Raw genomic sequence first — 22,554 nt, 5'->3', positions numbered from 1 at the left:
GAATGAGCGCGGTTCTCATGAGCACGCGGGACTGCGACGGTTGTTGAAGCCACAGGTGATAGACAAGCAGGAAAGAGGGAGGGAAATAAAACCAACCCAGACAAAAAGACAATTTAAAACATATATATATTTATCCTAATAAGAAAATAAATAAATTTACAATTTTATTGCAAAAAATTGAATTTGATTTGATTGAAATAAATAAATAATTGTTTCTTAATCTATATATTTTTGATTGAACGAAGTCTGTGCGACTGCATGAAATGCAGTGGAAATCAGGGTGTGCAGTCAGTAAATTCCCAAACACAGTAAGCCCATGGTGTAAGACAAGCCACGAGGGAAGATGTGGGCAACAAAGGCCATCTTTTAAAGTCGCGAGTGCTTTTCTGCAGGATCAGACAGAAGCTGCGTGTGCTGTGAAAGAGGTCAAATGTAATAGAGCCAATGCAGGCAGAACAGAAAAGCACATTTATTGTGAAAGTTAAAAAGTAGTGAATGTATGTAAATATATGCATATATAAATATTGATACAGAAATTTACATAAACAAAGTCAGTCAGTCAGTCATGTCTTGTCTTGTCTTGATTTGATTTGTATTTGAAAATAAGGGGGAAGGAGCTCATCATGTCACACAGCCCATCCGCAAGCTCTCGCTAAAATCGCTATGTTTCTAACTTATATAATTTGCCTTCTTTCACATGTGGAATAGCAAAATCCCACAGCAGATTCTTGTCCTGTCAGTCAGTCCCTGAATGCGTGTTGAATCAAATCAGTGTGGCTTCAAGTTGCATGTAATGCATTTTTCCTCACATGACATGAAATGCACAGTAAGATCGCGCAGAACGTTTCCACGCACTCTCTCACTTACACAAACACACCAACAAACTAACAATTCTGCACTCTCCAAAGGCAGTTTTTGAAATTTGAAATTTGAAATCCGGGACAGACAGCACATTCCTTTTAAACAGATAGATAATGATCCGATACTGATAGCACACCATTTTGGAGAGACAGAGAATGACCCCGGGCAGACCAGCACATCACCTTAAAAGGGATACAGAAACACAATGAACAAAAACAAAGCATTCTGTAAAACTCAGCAGGCCGTGAACATTCTGTGGATGAATTTCCCGGGCTCACGTTCAGTCAGATGATCATTCCGATATGTTAAGAAAAATGTAAAGTTTACAGATTTTTCCTGGAAAATAGCGCCTGGAAAAATAGGCAGCGAGGAAGGACAAAAGGGAATGCCTGTGATACAGTGGAGCGTAGGAGTGATTGAATAATAAATGGCACAATGCAAAAAGGCAAAGTGAGTGGTAAGCGGGCAATAAAGTAACAAAGGATGGACCAGAGGAGGTGTTAGTGTGAACAGCAGAACCATTAGCAGACAATGGGACCGGTGCTTATGATCCGATACGTTGAACCGAAAGTTGAGGCCAGAACACTATAACCTGCCTGGAATGTAGGGTTTGAACGCCTTTTAATTAGACCAGGCAGCTTGGCCACCCCGAATTGATTTCCTGCACGGTTTAAATTCGGCAGCCAAGGGACTAAATCCAAAGCCAGCTTCTCACATCTTTTCAGCGCGAGAGAAACAGGACGCACTCATATTCAGGGCAGAGTCTGTTTCACGTTGAATTTGAGATTGACGTTGAATGTATGCTTATCCCTATGGAGGTGAGCTCATGCGTGCAGAAAGGAAGATACACTGATCAAGTATTTGCCGGAATCAAAACGGGGTTTATGTTGTCCAATGAAACGCAGAGCCGAGCACATCTGAGATACATGAACTTTACTCAGTTCGGTGAGTTTCACTTTGCTCCTGGGAATCTCCAGGATTTTTGTACGCTGTGTGAACAACGGAGTGCAATCACACGTTTTAATTTGAAACATGTCAGTTTTCTCACATGTCGACCGACTGAGAAGTCGTTTTTTGACAAAAGGTTAGCAGGGCTCGTCCGGGATTTGAACCCGGGACCTCTCGCATTTCAATTATTATAATCCCAAAGCGAGAATCATACCCCTAGACCAACGAGCCGCCGACAGTGAGGAGCGTAGCTCTCAGTTTCTGACGTTAGTTTGCTATTCGGCCCATCGTGCCTGTGCTGACTCTCAGAGACCGATTTCATTAGTCCCCCTCTCCATCGTTCTGCTAATGTTTTCCCTTTGATGAAGTGATTATTTTTTGTGACATTACTTCATCAACGAGCTGCATCCTTTTCAGTAAAAGGTGAATTTGGCAATGAGGATAAATGTGATTGAATAAAAAAACTAGGGGAAAATGTTTAACACAATAACGACGAAGCTGGGGGCATACTGGATCAGCAGTCCATTGCTTCAACCTGTCAGTCACCTTGTCTCCTATTGACTGCAAAGTCAGACATCCATCCCCTACTTTTTGCATTCAAACAGAAATAATATGCACGAAAATCTACTTCACGACTTGTTTTGCCCGTGCAACCAGATCGACAGTGATGAAAATGTGCCATTAGCTTCTTAAAGCACACAGCCTTCCTTTACTTCAGGTGAGTGACTGTCCGAGATGGTTGGTTTTGAGGCAGAATCAAAACAAAGAATATAAAATTTCGCAAAGCGCGAAAGCTGACCACTGCCGGACTCGAACCTGCAATCATCTGATAAGATCACAGTTACAATCGAAATCAGACACCTTATCCTTTAGGCCACGCGGTCGCTACCGTCGGTGCATAATTTGTTGTTTTTTATATTGAGAGCAAATTTGGGACAAGGGTTACATCAAGGAGTGGCTATCGGAAAACATGAGCATATTTTGAGTAATGAACAGATGCGCTGCGATATGGATGTACACGGACACAGGCAAAGTCAATGTATCTTGAAACACAACAGTTTAACAATTCGGTTATCACAGCTGATAATCACACTCCTTTTTAAATGTACAGGATGATCCGGATAATGAGAAAATACGTTTTAAAGGGGCAATTGATGAACCGGAACTGACAACCATCCCGTTGAAACAGACACCGAATGATCCTGGACAGGAAGCACATCCCTCTTACACAGCTGTAGAATTGCCCTTCACGGACAGCAGTTCCCTTTCAGAAGAATAAATTGGAATTTCTATCATTCCTGAATGCAATTGTGTTGTGCGTGAATGAGCGCGGTTCTCATGAGCACGCGGGACTGGGACGGTTGTTGAAGCCACATTTAATAGACAAGCAGGAAAGAGGGAGGGAAATAAAACCAACCCAGACAAAAAGACAATTTAAAACATATATATATTTATTATAATAAGAAAATAAATAAATTTACAATTTTATTGCAAAAAATTGAATTTGATTTGATTGAAATAAATAAATAATTGTTTCTTAATCTATATATTTTTGATTGAACGAAGTCTGTGCGACTGCATGAAATGCAGTGGAAATCAGGGTGTGCAGTCAGTAAATACCCAAACACAGTAAGCCCATGGTGTAAGACAAGCCACGAGGGAAGATGTGGGCAACAAAGGCCATCTTTTAAAGTCGCGAGTGCTTTTCTGCAGGATCAGACAGAAGCTGCGTGTGCTGTGAAAGAGGTCAAATGTAATAGAGCCAATGCAGGCAGAACAGAAAAGCACATTTATTGTGAAAGTTAAAAAGTAGTGAATGTATGTAAATATATGCATATATAAATATTGATACAGAAATTTACATAAACAAAGTCAGTCAGTCAGTCATGTCTTGTCTTGTCTTGATTTGATTTGTATTTGAAAATAAGGGGGAAGGAGCTCATCATGTCACACAGCCCATCCGCAAGCTCTCGCTAAAATCGCTATGTTTCTAACTTATATAATTTGCCTTCTTTCACATGTGGAATAGCAAAATCCCACAGCAGATTCTTGTCCTGTCAGTCAGTCCCTGAATGCGTGTTGAATCAAATCAGTGTGGCTTCAAGTTGCATGTAATGCATTTTTCCTCACATGACATGAAATGCACAGTAAGATCGCGCAGAACGTTTCCACGCACTCTCTCACTTACACAAACACACCAACAAACTAACAATTCTGCACTCTCCAAAGGCAGTTTTTGAAATTTGAAATTTGAAATCCGGGACAGACAGCACATTCCTTTTAAACAGATAGATAATGATCCGATACTGATAGCACACCATTTTGGAGAGACAGAGAATGACCCCGGGCAGACCAGCACATCACCTTAAAAGGGATACAGAAACACAATGAACAAAAACAAAGCATTCTGTAAAACTCAGCAGGCCGTGAACATTCTGTGGATGAATTTCCCGGGCTCACGTTCAGTCAGATGATCATTCCGATATGTTAAGAAAAATGTAAAGTTTACAGATTTTTCCTGGAAAATAGCGCCTGGAAAAATAGGCAGCGAGGAAGGACAAAAGGGAATGCCTGTGATACAGTGGAGCGTAGGAGTGATTGAATAATAAATGGCACAATGCAAAAAGGCAAAGTGAGTGGTAAGCGGGCAATAAAGTAACAAAGGATGGACCAGAGGAGGTGTTAGTGTGAACAGCAGAACCATTAGCAGACAATGGGACCGGTGCTTATGATCCGATACGTTGAACCGAAAGTTGAGGCCAGAACACTATAACCTGCCTGGAATGTAGGGTTTGAACGCCTTTTAATTAGACCAGGCAGCTTGGCCACCCCGAATTGATTTCCTGCACGGTTTAAATTCGGCAGCCAAGGGACTAAATCCAAAGCCAGCTTCTCACATCTTTTCAGCGCGAGAGAAACAGGACGCACTCATATTCAGGGCAGAGTCTGTTTCACGTTGAATTTGAGATTGACGTTGAATGTATGCTTATCCCTATGGAGGTGAGCTCATGCGTGCAGAAAGGAAGATACACTGATCAAGTATTTGCCGGAATCAAAACGGGGTTTATGTTGTCCAATGAAACGCAGAGCCGAGCACATCTGAGATACATGAACTTTACTCAGTTCGGTGAGTTTCACTTTGCTCCTGGGAATCTCCAGGATTTTTGTACGCTGTGTGAACAACGGAGTGCAATCACACGTTTTAATTTGAAACATGTCAGTTTTCTCACATGTCGACCGGCTGAGAAGTCGTTTTTTGACGAAAGGTTAGCAGGGCTCGTCCGGGATTTGAACCCGGGACCTCTCGCATTTCAATTATTATAATCCCAAAGCGAGAATCATACCCCTAGACCAACGAGCCGCCGACAGTGAGGAGCGTAGCTCTCAGTTTCTGACGTTAGTTTGCTATTCGGCCCATCGTGCCTGTGCTGACTCTCAGAGACCGATTTCATGAGTCCCCCTCTCCATCGTTCTGCTAATGTTTTCCCTTTGATGAAGTGATTATTTTTTGTGACATTACTTCATCAACGAGCTGCATCCTTTTCAGTAAAAGGTGAATTTGGCAATGAGGATAAATGTGATTGAATAAAAAAACTAGGGGAAAATGTTTAACACAATAACGACGAAGCTGGGGGCATACTGGATCAGCAGTCCATTGCTTCAACCTGTCAGTCACCTTGTCTCCTATTGACTGCAAAGTCAGACATCCATCCCCTACTTTTTGCATTCAAACAGAAATAATATGCACGAAAATCTACTTCACGACTTGTTTTGCCCGTGCAACCAGATCGACAGTGATGAAAATGTGCCATTAGCTTCTTAAAGCACACAGCCTTCCTTTACTTCAGGTGAGTGACTGTCCGAGATGGTTGGTTTTGAGGCAGAATCAAAACAAAGAATATAAAATTTCGCAAAGCGCGAAAGCTGACCACTGCCGGACTCGAACCTGCAATCATCTGATAAGATCACAGTTACAATCGAAATCAGACACCTTATCCTTTAGGCCACGCGGTCGCTACCGTCGGTGCATAATTTGTTGTTTTTTATATTGAGAGCAAATTTGGGACAAGGGTTACATCAAGGAGTGGCTATCGGAAAACATGAGCATATTTTGAGTAATGAACAGATGCGCTGCGATATGGATGTACACGGACACAGGCAAAGTCAATGTATCTTGAAACACAACAGTTTAACAATTCGGTTATCACAGCTGATAATCACACTCCTTTTTAAATGTACAGGATGATCCGGATAATGAGAAAATACGTTTTAAAGGGGCAATTGATGAACCGGAACTGACAACCATCCCGTTGAAACAGACACCGAATGATCCTGGACAGGAAGCACATCCCTCTTACACAGCTGTAGAATTGCCCTTCACGGACAGCAGTTCCCTTTCAGAAGAATAAATTGGAATTTCTATCATTCCTGAATGCAATTGTGTTGTGCGTGAATGAGCGCGGTTCTCATGAGCACGCGGGACTGGGACGGTTGTTGAAGCCACATTTAATAGACAAGCAGGAAAGAGGGAGGGAAATAAAACCAACCCAGACAAAAAGACAATTTAAAACATATATATATTTATTATAATAAGAAAATAAATAAATTTACAATTTTATTGCAAAAAATTGAATTTGATTTGATTGAAATAAATAAATAATTGTTTCTTAATCTATATATTTTTGATTGAACGAAGTCTGTGCGACTGCATGAAATGCACTGGAAATCAGGGTGTGCAGTCAGTAAATTCCAAAACACAGTAAGCCCATGGTGTAAGACAAGCCACGAGGGAAGATGTGGGCAACAAAGGCCATCTTTTAAAGTCGCGAGTGCTTTTCTGCAGGATCAGACAGAAGCTGCGTGTGCTGTGAAAGAGGTCAAATGTAATAGAGTCAATGCAGGCAGAACAGAAAAGCACATTTATTGTGAAAGGTAAAAAGTAGGGAATGTATGTAAATATATGCATATATAAATATTGATAAAGAAATTTATATAAACAAAGTCAGTCAGTCAGTCATGTCTTGTCTTGTCTTGATTTGATTTGTATTTGAAAATAAGGGGGAAGGAGCTCATCATGTCACACAGCCCATCCGCAAGCTCTCGCTAAAATCGCTATGTTTCTAACTTATATAATTTGCCTTCTTTCACATGTGGAATAGCAAAATCCCACAGCAGACTCTTGTCCTGTCAGTCAGTCCCTGAATGCGTGTTGAATCAAATCAGTGTGGCTTCAAGTTGCATGTAATGCATTTTTCCTCACATGACATGAAATGCACAGTAAGATCGCGCAGAACGTTTCCACGCACTCTCTCACTTACACAAACACACCAACATACTAAAATTCTGCACTCTCCAAAGGCAGTTTTGAAATTTGAAATTTGAAATCCGGGACAGACAGCACATTCCTTTTAAACAGATAGATAATGATCCGATACTGATAGCACACCATTTTGGAGAGACAGAGAATGACCCCGGGCAGACCAGCACATCACCTTAAAAGGGATACAGAAACACAATGAACAAAAACAAAGCATTCTGTAAAACTCAGCAGGCCGTGAACATTCTGTGGATGAATTTCCCGGGCTCACGTTCAGTCAGATGATCATTCCGATATTTTAAGAAAAATGTAAAGTTTACAGATTTTTCCTGGAAAATAGCGCCTGGAAAAATAGGCAGCGAGGAAGGACAAAAGGGAATGCCTGTGATACAGTGGAGCGTAGGAGTGATTGAATAATAAATGGCACAATGCAAAAAGGCAAAGTGAGTGGTAAGCGGGCAATAAAGTAACAAAGGATGGACCAGAGGAGGTGTTCGTGTGAACAGCAGAACCATTAGCAGACAATGGGAGCGGTGCTTATGATCCGATACGTTGAACCGAATGTTGAGGCCAGAACACTATAACCTGCCTGGAATCTAGGGTTTGAACGCCTTTTAATTAGACCAGGCAGCTTGGCCACCCCGGATCGATTTCCTGCACGGTTTAAATTCGGCAGCCAAGGGACTAAATCCAAAGCCAGCTTCTCACATCTTTTCAGCGCGAGAGAAACAGGACGCACTCATATTCAGGGCAGAGTCTGTTTCACGTTGAATTTGAGATTGACGTTGAATGTATGCTTATCCCTATGGAGGTGAGCTCATGCGTGCAGAAAGTAAGATACACTGATCAAGTATTTGCCGGAATCAAAACAGGGTTTATGTTGTCCAATGAGACGCAGAGCCGAGCACATCTGAGAAACATGAACTTTACTCAGTTCGGTGAGTTTCACTTTGCTCCTGGGAATCTCCAGGATTTTTGGACGCTGTGTGAACAACGGAGTGCAATCACACGTTTTAATTGGAAACATGTCAGTTTTCTCACATGTCGACCGGCTGAGAAGTCGTTTTTTGACAAAAGGTTGGCAGGGCTCGTCCGGGATTTGAACCCGGGACCTCTCGCATTTCAATTATTATAATCCCAAAGCGAGAATCATACCCCTAGACCAACGAGCCGCCGACAGTGAGGAGCGTAGCTCTCAGTTTCTGACGTTAGTTTGCTATTCGGCCCATCGTGCCTGTGCTGACTCTCAGAGACCGATTTCATGAGTCCCCCTCTCCATCGTTCTGCTGATGTTTTCCCTTTGATGAAGTGATTATTTTTTGTGACATTACTTCATCAACGAGCTGCATCCTTTTCAGTAAAAGGTGAATTTGGCAATGAGGATAAATGTGATTGAATAAAAGAACTAGGGGAAAATGTTTAACACAATAACGACGAAGCTGGGGGCATACTGGATCAGCAGTCCATTGCTTCAACCTGTCAGTCACCTTGTCTCCTATTGACTGCAAAGTCAGACATCCATCCCCTACTTTTTGCATTCAAACAGAAATAATATGCACGAAAATCTACTTCACCACTTGTTTTGCCCGTGCAACCAGATCGACAGTGATGAAAATGTGCCATTAGCTTCTTAAAGCACACAGCCTTCCTTTACTTCAGGTGAGTGACTGTCCGAGATGGTTGGTTTTGAGGCAGAATCAAAACAAAGAATATAAAATTTCACAAAGCGCGATAGCTGACCACTGCCGGACTCGAACCTGCAATCATCTGATAAGATCACAGTTACAATCGAAATCAGACACCTTATCCTTTAGGCCACGCGGCCGCTACCGTCGGTGCATAATTTGTTGTTTTTTATATTGAGAGCAAATTTGGGACAAGGGTTACATCAAGGAGTGGATATCGGAAAACATGAGCATATTTTGAGTAATGAACAGATGCGCTGCGATATGGATGTACACGGACACAGGCAAAGTCAATGTATCTTGAAACACAACAGTTTAACAATTCGGTTATCACAGCTGATAATCACACTCCTTTTTAAATGTACAGGATGATCCGGATAATGAGAAAATACGTTTTAAAGGGGGAATTGATGAACCTGAACTGACAACCATCCCGTTGAAACAGACACCGAATGATCCTGGACAGGAAGCACATCCCTCTTACACAGCTGTAGAATTGCCCTTCACGGACAGCAGTTCCCTTTCAGAAGAATAAATTGGAATTTCTATCATTCCTGAATGCAATTGTGTTGTGCGTGAATGAGCGCGGTTCTCATGAGCACGCGGGACTGGGACGGTTGTTGAAGCCACAGGTGATGGACAAGCAGGAAAGAGGGAGGGAAATAAAACCAACCCAGACAAAAAGACAATTTAAAACATATATATATTTATCATAATAAGAAAATAAATAAATTTACAATTTTATTGCAAAAAATTGAATTTGATTTGATTGAAATAAATAAATAATTGTTTCTTAATCTATATATTTTTGATTGAACGAAGTCTGTGCGACTGCATGAAATACACTGGAAATCAGCGTGTGCAGTCAGTAAATTCCCAAACACAGTAAGCCCATGGTGTAAGACAAGCCACGAAGGAAGATGTGGGAAACAAAGGCCATCTTTTAAAGTCGCGAGTGCTTTTCTGCACGATCAGACAGAAGCTGCGTGTGCTGTGAAAGAGGTCAAATGTAATAGAGCCAATGCAGGCAGAACAGAAAAGCACATTTATTGTGAAAGTTAAAAAGTAGGGAATGTATGTAAATATATGCATATATAAATATTGATACAGAAATTTATATAAACAAAGTCAGTCAGTCAGTCATGTCTTGTCTTGTCTTGATTTGATTTGTATTTGAAAATAAGGGGGGAGGAGCTCATCATGTCACACAGCCCAACCGCAAGCTCTCGCTAAAATCGCTATGTTTCTAACTTATATAATTTGCCTTCTTTCACATGTGGAATAGCAAAATCCCACAGCAGACTCTTCTCCTGTCAGTCAGTCCCTGAATGCGTGTTGAATCAAATCAGTGTGGCTTCAAGTTGCATGTAATGCATTTTTCCTCACATGACATGAAATGCACAGTAAGATCGCGCAGAACGTTTCCACGCACTCTCTCACTTACACAAACACACCAACAAACTAAAAATTCTGCACTCTCCAAAGGCAGTTTTTGAAATTTGAAATTTGAAATCCGGGACAGACAGCACATTCCTTTTAAACAGATAGATAATGATCCGATACTGATAGCACACCATTTTGGAGAGACAGAGAATGACCCCGGGCAGACCAGCACATCACCTTAAAAGGGATACAGAAACACAATGAACAAAAACAAAGCATTCTGTAAAACTCAGCAGGCCGTGAACATTCTGTGGATGAATTTCCCGGGCTCACGTTCAGTCAGATGATCATTCCGATATTTTAAGAAAAATGTAAAGTTTACAGATTTTTCCTGGAAAATAGCGCCAGGAAAAATAGGCAGCGAGGAAGGACAAAAGGGAATGCCTGTGATACAGTGGAGCGTAGGAGTGATTGAATAATAAATGGCACAATGCAAAAAGGCAAAGTGAGTGGTAAGCGGGCAATAAAGTAACAAAGGATGGACCAGAGGAGGTGTTCGTGTGAACAGCAGAACCATTAGCAGACAATGGGAGCGGTGCTTATGATCCGATACGTTGAACCGAATGTTGAGGCCAGAACACTATAACCTGCCTGGAATGTAGGGTTTGAACGCCTTTTAATTAGACCAGGCAGCTTGGCCACCCCGGATCGATTTCCTGCACGGTTTAAATTCGGCAGCCAAGGGACTAAATCCAAAGCCAGCTTCTCACATCTTTTCAGCGCGAGAGAAACAGGACGCACTCATATTCAGGGCAGAGTCTGTTTCACGTTGAATTTGAGATTGACGTTGAATGTATGCTTATCCCTATGGAGGTGAGCTCATGCGTGCAGAAAGTAAGATACACTGATCAAGTATTTGCCGGAATCAAAACAGGGTTTATGTTGTACAATGAGACGCAGAGCCGAGCACATCTGAGAAACATGAACTTTACTCAGTTCGGTGAGTTTCACTTTGCTCCTGGGAATCTCCAGGATTTTTGGACGCTGTGTGAACAACGGAGTGCAATCACACGTTTTAATTGGAAACATGTCAGTTTTCTCACATGTCGACCGGCTGAGAAGTCGTTTTTTGACAAAAGGTTGGCAGGGCTCGTCCGGGATTTGAACCCGGGACCTCTCGCATTTCAATTATTATAATCCCAAAGCGAGAATCATACCCCTAGACCAACGAGCCGCCGACAGTGAGGAGCGTAGCTCTCAGTTTCTGACGTTAGTTTGCTATTCGGCCCATCGTGCCTGTGCTGACTCTCAGAGACCGATTTCATGAGTCCCCCTCTCCATCGTTCTGCTGATGTTTTCCCTTTGATGAAGTGATTATTTTTTGTGACATTACTTCATCAACGAGCTGCATCCTTTTCAGTAAAAGGTGAATTTGGCAATGAGGATAAATGTGATTGAATAAAAGAACTAGGGGAAAATGTTTAACACAATAACGACGAAGCTGGGGGCATACTGGATCAGCAGTCCATTGCTTCAACCTGTCAGTCACCTTGTCTCCTATTGACTGCAAAGTCAGACATCCATCCCCTACTTTTTGCATTCAAACAGAAATAATATGCACGAAAATCTACTTCACCACTTGTTTTGCCCGTGCAACCAGATCGACAGTGATGAAAATGTGCCATTAGCTTCTTAAAGCACACAGCCTTCCTTTACTTCAGGTGAGTGACTGTCCGAGATGGTTGGTTTTGAGGCAGAATCAAAACAAAGAATATAAAATTTCACAAAGCGCGATAGCTGACCACTGCCGGACTCGAACCTGCAATCATCTGATAAGATCACAGTTACAATCGAAATCAGACACCTTATCCTTTAGGCCACGCGGCCGCTACCGTCGGTGCATAATTTGTTGTTTTTTATATTGAGAGCAAATTTGGGACAAGGGTTACATCAAGGAGTGGATATCGGAAAACATGAGCATATTTTGAGTAATGAACAGATGCGCTGCGATATGGATGTACACGGACACAGGCAAAGTCAATGTATCTTGAAACACAACAGTTTAACAATTCGGTTATCACAGCTGATAATCACACTCCTTTTTAAATGTACAGGATGATCCGGATAATGAGAAAATACGTTTTAAAGGGGCAATTGATGAACCGGAACTGACAACCATCCCGTTGAAACAGACACCGAATGATCCTGGACAGGAAGCACATCCCTCTTACACAGCTGTAGAATTGCCCTTCACGGACAGCAGTTCCCTTTCAGAAGAATAAATTGGAATTTCTATCATTCCTGAATGCAATTGTGTTGTGCGTGAATGAGCGCGGTTCGCATGAGCACGCGGGACTGGGACGGTTGTTGAAGCCACAGGTGATGGACAAGCAGGAAAGAGGGAGGGAAATAAAACCAACCCAGACAAAAAGACAATTTAAAACATATATATATTTATCATAATAAGAAAATAAATAAATTTACAATTTTATTGCAAAAAATTGAATTTGATTTGATTGAAATAAATAAATAATTGTTTCTTAATCTATATATTTTTGATTGAACGAAGTCTGTGCGACTGCATGAAATACACTGGAAATCAGCGTGTGCAGTCAGTAAATTCCCAAACACAGTAAGCCCATGGTGTAAGACAAGCCACGAAGGAAGATGTGGGAAACAAAGGCCATCTTTTAAAGTCGCGAGTGCTTTTCTGCAGGATCAGACAGAAGCTGCATGTGCTGTGAAAGAGGTCAAATGTAATAGAGCCAATGCAGGCAGAACAGAAAAGCACATTTATTGTGAAAGTTAAAAAGTAGGGAATGTATGTAAATATATGCATATATAAATATTGATACAGAAATTTATATAAACAAAGTCAGTCAGTCAGTCATGTCTTGTCTTGTCTTGATTTGATTTGTATTTGAAAATAAGGGGGAAGGAGCCCATCATGTCACACAGCCCAACCGCAAGCTCTCGCTAAAATCGCTATGTTTCTAACTTATATAATTTGCCTTCTTTCACATGTGGAATAGCAAAATCCCACAGCAGACTCTTCTCCTGTCAGTCAGTCCCTGAATGCGTGTTGAATCAAATCAGTGTGGCTTCAAGTTGCATGTAATGCATTTTTCCTCACATGACATGAAATGCACAGTAAGATCGCGCAGAACGTTTCCACGCACTCTCTCACTTACACAAACACACCAACAAACTAAAAATTCTGCACTCTCCAAAGGCAGTTTTTGAAATTTGAAATTTGAAATCCGGGACAGACAGCACATTCCTTTTAAACAGATAGATAATGATCCGATACTGATAGCACACCATTTTGGAGAGACAGAGAATGACCCCGGGCAGACCAGCACATCACCTTCAAAGGGATACAGAAACACAATGAACAAAAACAAAGCATTCTGTAAAACTCAGCAGGCCGTGAACATTCTGTGGATGAATTTCCCGGGCTCACGTTCAGTCAGATGATCATTCCGATATTTTAAGAAAAATGTAAAGTTTACAGATTTTTCCTGGAAAATAGCGCCAGGAAAAATAGGCAGCGAGGAAGGACAAAAGGGAATGCCTGTGATACAGTGGAGCGTAGGAGTGATTGAATAATAAATGGCACAATGCAAAAAGGCAAAGTGAGTGGTAAGCGGGCAATAAAGTAACAAAGGATGGACCAGAGGAGGTGTTCGTGTGAACAGCAGAACCATTAGCAGACAATGGGAGCGGTGCTTATGATCCGATATGTTGAACCGAATGTTGAGGCCAGAACACTATAACCTGCCTGGAATGTAGAGTTTGAACGCCTTTTAATTAGACCAGGCAGCTTGGCCACCCCGGATCGATTTCCTGCACGGTTTAAATTCGGCAGCCAAGGGACGAAATCCAAAGCCAGCTTCTCACATCTTTTCAGAATAAATGTTGTGTTCAGTTTTGGTCTCCTAATCTGAGAAAGGAAGTGCTTGCTATTGAGGGAGTGCAGCGAAGTTTCACCAGACTGATTCCAGGGATGGCTGGGCTGTCATATGAGGAGAGACTGAATCAACTAGGCCTTTATTCACTGGAGTTTAGAAGGATCAGAGGGGATCTCATAGAAACATATAAGATTCTGACGGGACTGGACAGTTTCGATACGGGAAGAATGTTCTCTATAATTGGGAAGTCCAGAACCAGGGGAGACAGTCTTCGGATAAGGGACAGGCCATTTACGACTGAGATGAGGAGAAACTTCTTCACTCAGAGAGTTGTTGACCTGTGGAATTCCCTGCCGCAGAGAGTTGTTGATGCCACTTCATTGGATATATTCAAGAGGGAGTTAAATATGGCCCTTACGGTTAAGGTGATCAAGGGGTATGGAAGGACAGCAGGACAGCGGTACTGAAGGAATGGTCAGCCATGATCTGATTGAATGCCGGTGCAGGCTCGAATGGCCGAATGGCCTACTCCTGCACCTATTTTCTTTGTTTCTCTGTTTCTATCCACGTAAGTACATCACCCCCAATATCATGTGCTTTGATTTTGCACACAAATCTCTTGTGTGGGACCTTATCTAAAGCCTTTTGAAAGTCCAAATACACCACATCCATTGGTTCTCCCTTGTCCACTCTGCAAGTTACATATTCAGAAAATTCTGGTTGATTCGTCAAGCTTGATTTTCCCTTCATAAATCCATGCTGACTTGGACCGACCCTGTCACTGCTTTCCAAATGCGCTGCGATTTCATATTTAATAATTGATTCCAACATTTTCCACACGACTGATGTCAGGCTAACCGATCTATAATTACCCCTTTTCTCTCTCCCTCCTTTTTAAAAAAGTGGTGTTACATTACCTACCCTCCAGTCCATGGGAACTGATCCAGAGTCGATAGACTGTTGGAAAATGATCACGAATGCATCCACCATTTCTCGGGACACTTCCTTAAGTACTCTGGGATGCAGACTATCAGGCCCCGCGGATTTATCGGCCTTCAATCCCATCAATTTCCGCAACACAATTTCCCATCTAATCAGCATATCCTTCAGTTCCTCCTTCGCACTAGACCCTCGGTCCCCTAGTACATCCAAAAGGTTATTTGTGTCTTCCTCGTGAAGACAGGACCAAAGTATTTGTTCAATTAGTCTGCCTTTTCTTTGTTCCCCATTATAAATTCACCTGAATCCGACTGCAAGGGACCTACCTTTGCCTTCACTAATCTTTTCCTCTTCACATATGTATAGAAGCTTTGGCAGTAATTTTTTATGCTTCTGGCACGCTTCATCTCGTACTCTTTTTTCCCCCTCTTAACAAAACCCTTAGTTCCCCCTTGGCTGAATTCTAAATTTCTCGCAGTCCTCAGGTTTCCTGATTTTTCTGGCCAATTTATATAACTCTTCCTTGGATTTAACACTATCCTTAATTTACCTTGTTAGCCACGGTTGCGCCATCTTCCCCGTTGTATTTTTACTCCAGACAGGGATGTACAATTGTTGAAGTTCATCCATGTGGTCTTTAAATGTTTGCCATTGCCTATCCACCGTCAACCCTTTAAGTATCATTTGCCAGTCTATTCTAGCTAATTCACGCCTCATACCATCGAAATTACCTTTCCTAACGTTCAGGTCCCTAGTTTCTGAATTAACTGTGTCACTCTCCATCTTATAAAGATTTCTACCATGTTATGGTCACTCTTCCCCAAGGGGCCTCGCACAACAAGATTGCCAATTAGTCCCTTCTCATTGCACATCACCTAGTCCACGATGGCCAGCTCTCGCGGTGGTTCCTCGACATATTGTTCTGGAAAACCATCCCTAATATACTCCAGGAAATCGCCCTCCACCGCATTGCTACCAGTTTGGTCAGCCCAATCAATATATAGATTACAGTCGCCCATGGTAACTGCTGTACCTTTATTGCACACATCCCTTATTTCTTGTTTGATGCTGTCCCCAACCTCACTACTACTGTTTGGTGGCCTGTACACAATTCCCACTAGCGTTTTCTGCCATTTTGTATTCTGCAGCTCCCCCCATACCACTTCCAAATCATCCAAGCTAATGTCCCTCCTTATCATTTCATTAATTTCCTCTTTAACCAGCAACGCCACCCTGCCTCCTTTTCCTTTCTGTCTATCCTTCACAAGCATCTTATCTACCTGCCCTGCTACCGTCAAGGATTCTGTGGACATGCACTCCAAGGTCATTTGCACCTCTACACTCATCAGTCGCCTCACATTTAATGTTTATTCGCTTTCCCTATAAGCACTCCCCAAATGAATTATCGAACACTTCTCCGGGTTGAATTCCATTAAACCCCTGACCAGTTCTTTGATATATACCTGCAAAGTACAGCTTTCTTCCTCATTATCAAGCATACCTGGTTGACCAATCTTTTAGTCACCTGCGCTATTTTTTATTTAGTAGCTCGGTGTCAAATTTGTATCGCATAATACTCTTGTGAAGCGCCTTGGACGTTTCGCTAATTTCAAGGTGCTAATTATATATAAGTTGTTGTTGTTTAAAATGTGTGTTACATAACGTTATATAGAGATTGCATCACAGAAAGAGACAATTGTACCTAACTGGTGTTGCTAGAGTTAATGCTGCACACTACCCTACTTCACTTGATCCTATCAGCATATTGTTCTATTGCTTTCTCAGTCATGTGCTTTGGTAATTTCCCTTTAAAATGAATCTGTGCTATTCGCCTCAACTGCTGCTTATGTAGCATCTTCCACATTCTAACCACTCTATGGTAAATAAGTTGCTCTTGAATTGTCCACTGAATTTACCGTTGATCTCCCATTCTGAACTCCTGCACAATAGCAAACATTTTCTCCACATCAACTCGATCAAATACCTTCATAATCTTAAAAATATATCTCACTTGTTTTTCGAGAAAGAAGCTCCCCAGACTGTTCAGTTTTTCCCGAAATGTAAATTCTTTCAGTTCTAACCGAAATTTTTCCTTCTTTGCTGCGAGATTCTGCGATTCTGTGATTTCATTTTCACATCGTCTGGTTGATCCAATTGGGCAAGCATGCAGGCGGTCTCTCTGATAAATTGCACCGACGATTCGACTATTAAAGCAGCTCTAGTGTGTAGCTGCTATGGCCGAGTGGTTAAGGCGTTGGACTTGAAATCCAGTGGGGATTTCCCTGCCCAGGTTCGAACCCTGCCCGCAGCGATTCTGCAAGTGCTCTTTTTTATCGACACACGGGGATCTCATTGGAATCTGATTACAATTCCCTCCACTGCCCTTTGTTACACTGATTGACGCGAAGCTGTTGTTCGAACTGGAAACATTAATAGTTTATCGGTATTAATTGTTGGTTTGTTGGACACTATCTGCAAAAATCAGTGAGCAATATAGACAGTATAAAAAAATGCCTTTTAATAAAGTCAAGTGCATTGTTTGGGAGGAACTCACCTTTAGTTAATGAGTGCAACGAGGTTTGGTTTTCTAAAGATGAACAAGTTTTGCCAAAAGGACCAAGGCAGCGTTTGACGTTGCAATTTTCTGATAACATCAGTGTTTGCATCAACGTAGATGGCTTATCCATTAAGCGACGTGGCCCCTGCAGTTTGCAGCAGAATAGTGTACAGCAAAATTCTAATGGGTCAAAGTGTAATTTAAAGGCAAGCATGAAATCTCGGTGCCGCAATGCAAGGAGTATTCGGAACCCAGGACAGGGCTCTGAGCTAGTTAGAGTGGTTGACAGCTCAGATCACAGGACCCCAAAAATGCAAAAGGCAGGAGGCAACAGAGCAGAGTAGCACTGGGGAAAGTGTAAACGACAAGGTGATAGGAAGAGACAATATGTATGAATATAAAGAGGCTGCAGGAGGGGTCAAAACTAAAAATCCTGGTTTAAAAACTAGTACTAAAACACTCTACCTAACCGCACGCAGCTTTTGAAATAAAGTAAATGATTTGACGGCACAACTCATCATAAATGGGTATGATTTGTTGGCCATTACAGAAACATTGCAGGTTGGCCAGAACAGGGAATTAAACATACAGCGGTATCTGACAATTCGGAAGGATAGACAAGAAGGGAAAGGAGGTGGGGTAGCTCTGTTAATAAAGGATGTTATCAGGGCAGGTGTGAGAGACGATATTGGCTCAAATTAACAAAATATTGAATCATTATGGGTAGATATTAGAGATAGTAAGGGGAAAAAGGCACTGGTGGGCGTAGTTTATAGGCCCCCAAATAATACCTTCACGATGGGGCGGGCAATAACCAAGGGAATAATGGAGGCATGTGAAAAAGGAACGGCAGTAATCATGGGGGATTTTAACCTACATTTCGATTGGTCAAATCAAATCGCACTGCGTAGGCTTGAGGAGGAATTCATAGAATGCATACGGGATTGTTTCTTAGAACATTATGTTACAGAACGTAAAGCGAAGCAAGCTATCTTAGATCTGGTCCTGTGTAATGAGGCAGGAATAATAAACGATCTCCCAGTACAAGATCCTCTCGGAATGAGTGATCACAGTATGGTTGAATTTGTAATACAGTTTGAGGGTGAGGAAGTAGTGTCTCAAACGAGCGTACTATGCTTAACCAAAAGTGACTACAGTGGGATGAGGGCAGAGTTGGCTGAAGTAGACTGGAACACAGACTAAACGGTGGCACAATTGAGGAACAGTGGAGGAATTTTATGGAGCTCTTTCATAGTGCTCAACAAAAATATATTCCAGTGAAAAAGAAGGGCGGTAAGAGAAGGGATAACCAGCCGTGGATAACCAAGGAAATAAAGGAGAGTGTCAAAATAAAAACCAATGCGTAAAAGGTGGCTAAGGTTAGATGGAAATTAGCAGGTTGGGAAAATTTTAAACGACAGCAAAGAATGACGAAGAAAGCAATAAAGAAAGGAAAGCTAGATTACGAAGGTAAACTTGCACAAAACATAAAAATAGTTAGTAAAAGCTTTTACCGATATATAAAACGGATAAGAGTGACTATAGTAAATGCTGGTGCCTGAGAAGGTGCGAAGGGGGATTTAATAATGGGAAATGTGGAAATGGCTGAGACCTCAAACAATTATTTTGCTTCGGTCTTCACAGTGGAACACACAAAAACCATGCCAAAAATTGCTGGTCACGGGAATGTGGGAAGGAAGGACCTTGAGATAATCACTATCACTAGGGGGCTAGTGCTGGACAGGTTAATAGGACTCAAGGTAGACAAGTCCCCTGATTCTGATGAAATTCAACCCAGGGTATTAAAAGAGATGGCGGACGTTCTAGCAGATGCATTCGTTATAATCTACCAAAATTCTCTGGACTCTAGGGAGGTACCAGTGAATTAAAAAGCAGCAAATGTAACGCCTCTGTTTAAAAAAGGGGGCAGACAAAAGGCAGGTAACAATAGGCCGGTTAGTTTACATCTGTAGTGGGGAAAATGCTTGAAGCTATCATGAAGGAAGAAATAGCGGGAACCGAGATAGGAACAGTGCAATTAAGCAGACGCAACATGGATTCAGGAAGGCAAAAGCATGTTTAAATAATTTACTGGAATTCTTTGAGGATATAACGGGCATGGTGGATAGAGGTGTACCGACGGATGTGGTGTATTTAGATTACCAAAAGGCTTTCGATAAGGTGCCACACAAAAGGTTACTGCAGAAGATAAAGATACCTGGAGTCATAGGAAATCTATTAGCATGGATAGAGAATTGGCTAACGAACAGAAAGCAGAAAGTCTGGATAAATGGGTCCTTTTCGGGTTGGAAATCGGTGGTTAGTGGTGTGCCACAAGGATCGGAGCTGGGACCACAACTGTTTACAATATACATAGATGACCTGGAAGAGGGGACAGAGTGTCGTGCAACAAAATTTGCAGATGACACAAAGATTACTGGGAAAGAGGATTGTGTAGAGGACACAGAGAGGCTGCAAAGAGATTTAGATCGGTTAAGCGAATGGGCTAAGTTTTGGCAGATGGAATACAATGTCAGAAAATGTGAGGTCATCCACCTTGGGGAAAAACAACAGTAAAAAGGAATATTATTTGAATGGGGAGAAATTACAACATGCTGTTGTGCAGAGGGACCTGGGGGTCCTTGTGCATGAATCCCAAAATGTTAGTTTGCAGGTGCAGCAATAATCAGGAAGGCGAATGGAATGTTGGCCTTCATTGTGAGAGGGATGGAATAGAAAAGCAGGGAGGTCCTGCTGTAACTGTATAGGGCATTGTTGAGGACGCACCTGGAGTACTCCGTGCAATTTTGATCACCTTTCCTTAGGAAGGATATACTTGCTTTGAAGGGTGTACAGAGACGATTTAATAGGCTGATTCCGGAGATGAGGGGGTTACCTTATTAAGATAGATTGCGTCGACTGGGTCTTTACTCGTTGGAGTTCAGAAGGATGAGGGGTGATCTGAAAGAAACATTTAAACGAATGAAAGGGAGAGACAAGATAGAGGCAGAAAGGTTGTTTCCACTGGTCGGGGAGACTAGAACTAGGGGCACAGCCTCAAAATAAGGGGGAGCCAATTTAAAACCGAGTTGAGAAGGAATTTCTTCTCCCAGAGGGTTGTGAATCTGTGCACTTCTCTGCCCAAGGAAGCAGTTGAGGTTAGCTAATTGAATGTATTCAAATCACAGATAGATACATTTTTAACGAATAAGGGAATTAGCGGTTACGGGGAGCGGGCGAGTCCGTGGAGCTGAGTCCTCGGCCAGATCAGCCATGATCTTGTTGAATGGTGGATCAGGCTCAAGGGGCTAGATGGCCTACTCCTGTTCCTAATTCTTATGTTCTTATAATGAGGGATTATGCAGTAGAATTGTATTTAGATCAGTTCCATACTTTGCACTACAAACCAATCAGCGGCAGTGAGCCTTTCACTGATTGAAATACGAGAAGTCACAAATCCCCGGAGGATATGGAATTATTCATTTAATGCTGGAAACACTCCTCAGGGCCACCAGCTCTCGGCAGAACTAATGTTTTGCAGCATTGCTTCAATGTATTACAGGTTTGGTGTGAGTTTCGTCCCTGAATGTTTAAGCTGCTCTAAAATACTTGCAGGCCAACCGCACCACCAAAAATAAAATAAATGGCCCGCAATGGGTTCGAACTCGCCAATTTGGCGTTAGTAAGACCAAGCGCTAACCAAGTGAGGCAATCGGCCTTAATGCCATGTACTTTCTTGTGGCACTTTTACATTAAAATGATAGCATTCCGATAGCGACTTTTACCTCAGCACTTCACAAAGCAGTTCAGATCAAATTAATTACTTTTAAGATGTGATCACTTTGTAGTGTAGGAAATGCAAAAATGTACAGCATGGAAGGAGGCCATTTCAGCCAATAGTGCCCGAGGAGGCCGATCAAGAGCTTTCCAGCCTAATTCCCACCTCCCAGCTCTAAGTCCGTCCTACGGGTTACAGCAATTTAAGTGGAATTCAAGTATTTTTAAAATGTGTGAGGGTTTCTGCCGCATTGAGACATTGAGTTTCCGACTACCATGACGCCTTGGGTAAAGACATTTATCCTCACAGCTCGTCTAACCCTCCCCCTAATTCATCATCATAGACAGTCCCTCGGAATCGAGGAAGACTTGCTTCCACTCTTAGCATGTGTTCTTCGATGGCTGTACAGTTCAATACGGGAACCACACTCTCTGACACAGGTCAGACAGACCGTCGTTGAGGCAAAGGATGGGCAGGGAGCCTGGTTTGCCGCAGCTCCTTCCGCTGCCTGCACCTGATTTCTCCATGCTCTCGGCGACGATACTCGATGAGTTCAGCACGCACCCCCATGCACTTCCTCCACTTAGGGCGATCTATGGCCAAGGACTCCCAGGTCACAGTGGGGATGTCACACTTTATCAGGGAGGCTTTAAGGGTGTCTTTTTAACGTTTCCTCTGTCTGCCTTTGGCTCATTTGCCGTGGACGAGTTCCAAGAAGAGCGCTTGCTCTGGCAGTCTCGTGTGTGGCATATGGCCTGCCCAGCGGAGCTGATCAAGTGTGGTAAGTGGTGCAATGCTGGGGATGATGTCTTGGACGAGGACGCGAATGTTTGCGCGTCTGTCCTGCCAGGGGATTTGCAGGATCTTGTGGAGACATCGCTGGTGGCATTTTTCCAGCGACTTGAGGTGTTTACTGTACATAGTCCACGTCCCTGAGCCACACAGGAGGGCGGGTATTACTACAGCCTTGGAGACCATGAGCTTGGTGACAGTTTTGAGGGAATCATCTTCAAACACTCTTTTCCTCAGGCGGCCGAAGGCTGCACTGGCACACTGCAGGCGGTGTTGGATCTCGTCATCAATGCCTGCTCTTGTTGATAGGAGGCGCCCGAGATAGGGAAATTGGTCCATCCCGAAATTAGTTTAAATCTATTCCCCCTGGTTGTTGACCACTC

At 42.5% G+C, this 22,554-nt stretch overlaps 5 non-coding genes across 5 annotated transcripts; 1 reads left to right on the top strand and 4 right to left on the bottom strand.

The window, feature by feature from the left end:
* Positions 1–1,952: 1,952 nt before the first annotated feature.
* On the bottom strand, positions 1,953–2,040 carry trnap-ugg (transfer RNA proline (anticodon UGG)). The gene is given in 2 exon segments: positions 1,953–1,988; positions 2,005–2,040. It is a non-coding gene; the product is annotated as a tRNA-Pro (tRNA).
* Positions 2,041–5,082: 3,042 nt separating this feature from the next.
* Positions 5,083–5,170, bottom strand: trnap-ugg (transfer RNA proline (anticodon UGG)). Its single transcript is given in 2 exon segments — positions 5,083–5,118; positions 5,135–5,170. It is a non-coding gene; the product is annotated as a tRNA-Pro (tRNA).
* Positions 5,171–8,210: 3,040 nt separating this feature from the next.
* On the bottom strand, positions 8,211–8,298 carry trnap-ugg (transfer RNA proline (anticodon UGG)). Its single transcript is given in 2 exon segments — positions 8,211–8,246; positions 8,263–8,298. It is a non-coding gene; the product is annotated as a tRNA-Pro (tRNA).
* Positions 8,299–11,340: 3,042 nt separating this feature from the next.
* trnap-ugg (transfer RNA proline (anticodon UGG)) lies at positions 11,341–11,428 on the bottom strand. Its single transcript is given in 2 exon segments — positions 11,341–11,376; positions 11,393–11,428. It is a non-coding gene; the product is annotated as a tRNA-Pro (tRNA).
* A 5,844-nt stretch (positions 11,429–17,272) lies between these two features.
* Positions 17,273–17,355, top strand: trnas-uga (transfer RNA serine (anticodon UGA)). Its single transcript has one exon. It is a non-coding gene; the product is annotated as a tRNA-Ser (tRNA).
* The last annotated feature ends 5,199 nt before the right edge of the window (positions 17,356–22,554 follow it).

Source organism: Pristiophorus japonicus, unplaced genomic scaffold, assembly GCF_044704955.1.
Source record: "Pristiophorus japonicus isolate sPriJap1 unplaced genomic scaffold, sPriJap1.hap1 HAP1_SCAFFOLD_336, whole genome shotgun sequence".
NCBI classification, from domain to species: Eukaryota; Metazoa; Chordata; class Chondrichthyes; family Pristiophoridae; genus Pristiophorus; species Pristiophorus japonicus.
Note: the sequence above shows the minus strand (reverse complement) of the source record. Positions and strands in the feature narration are given on the sequence as shown.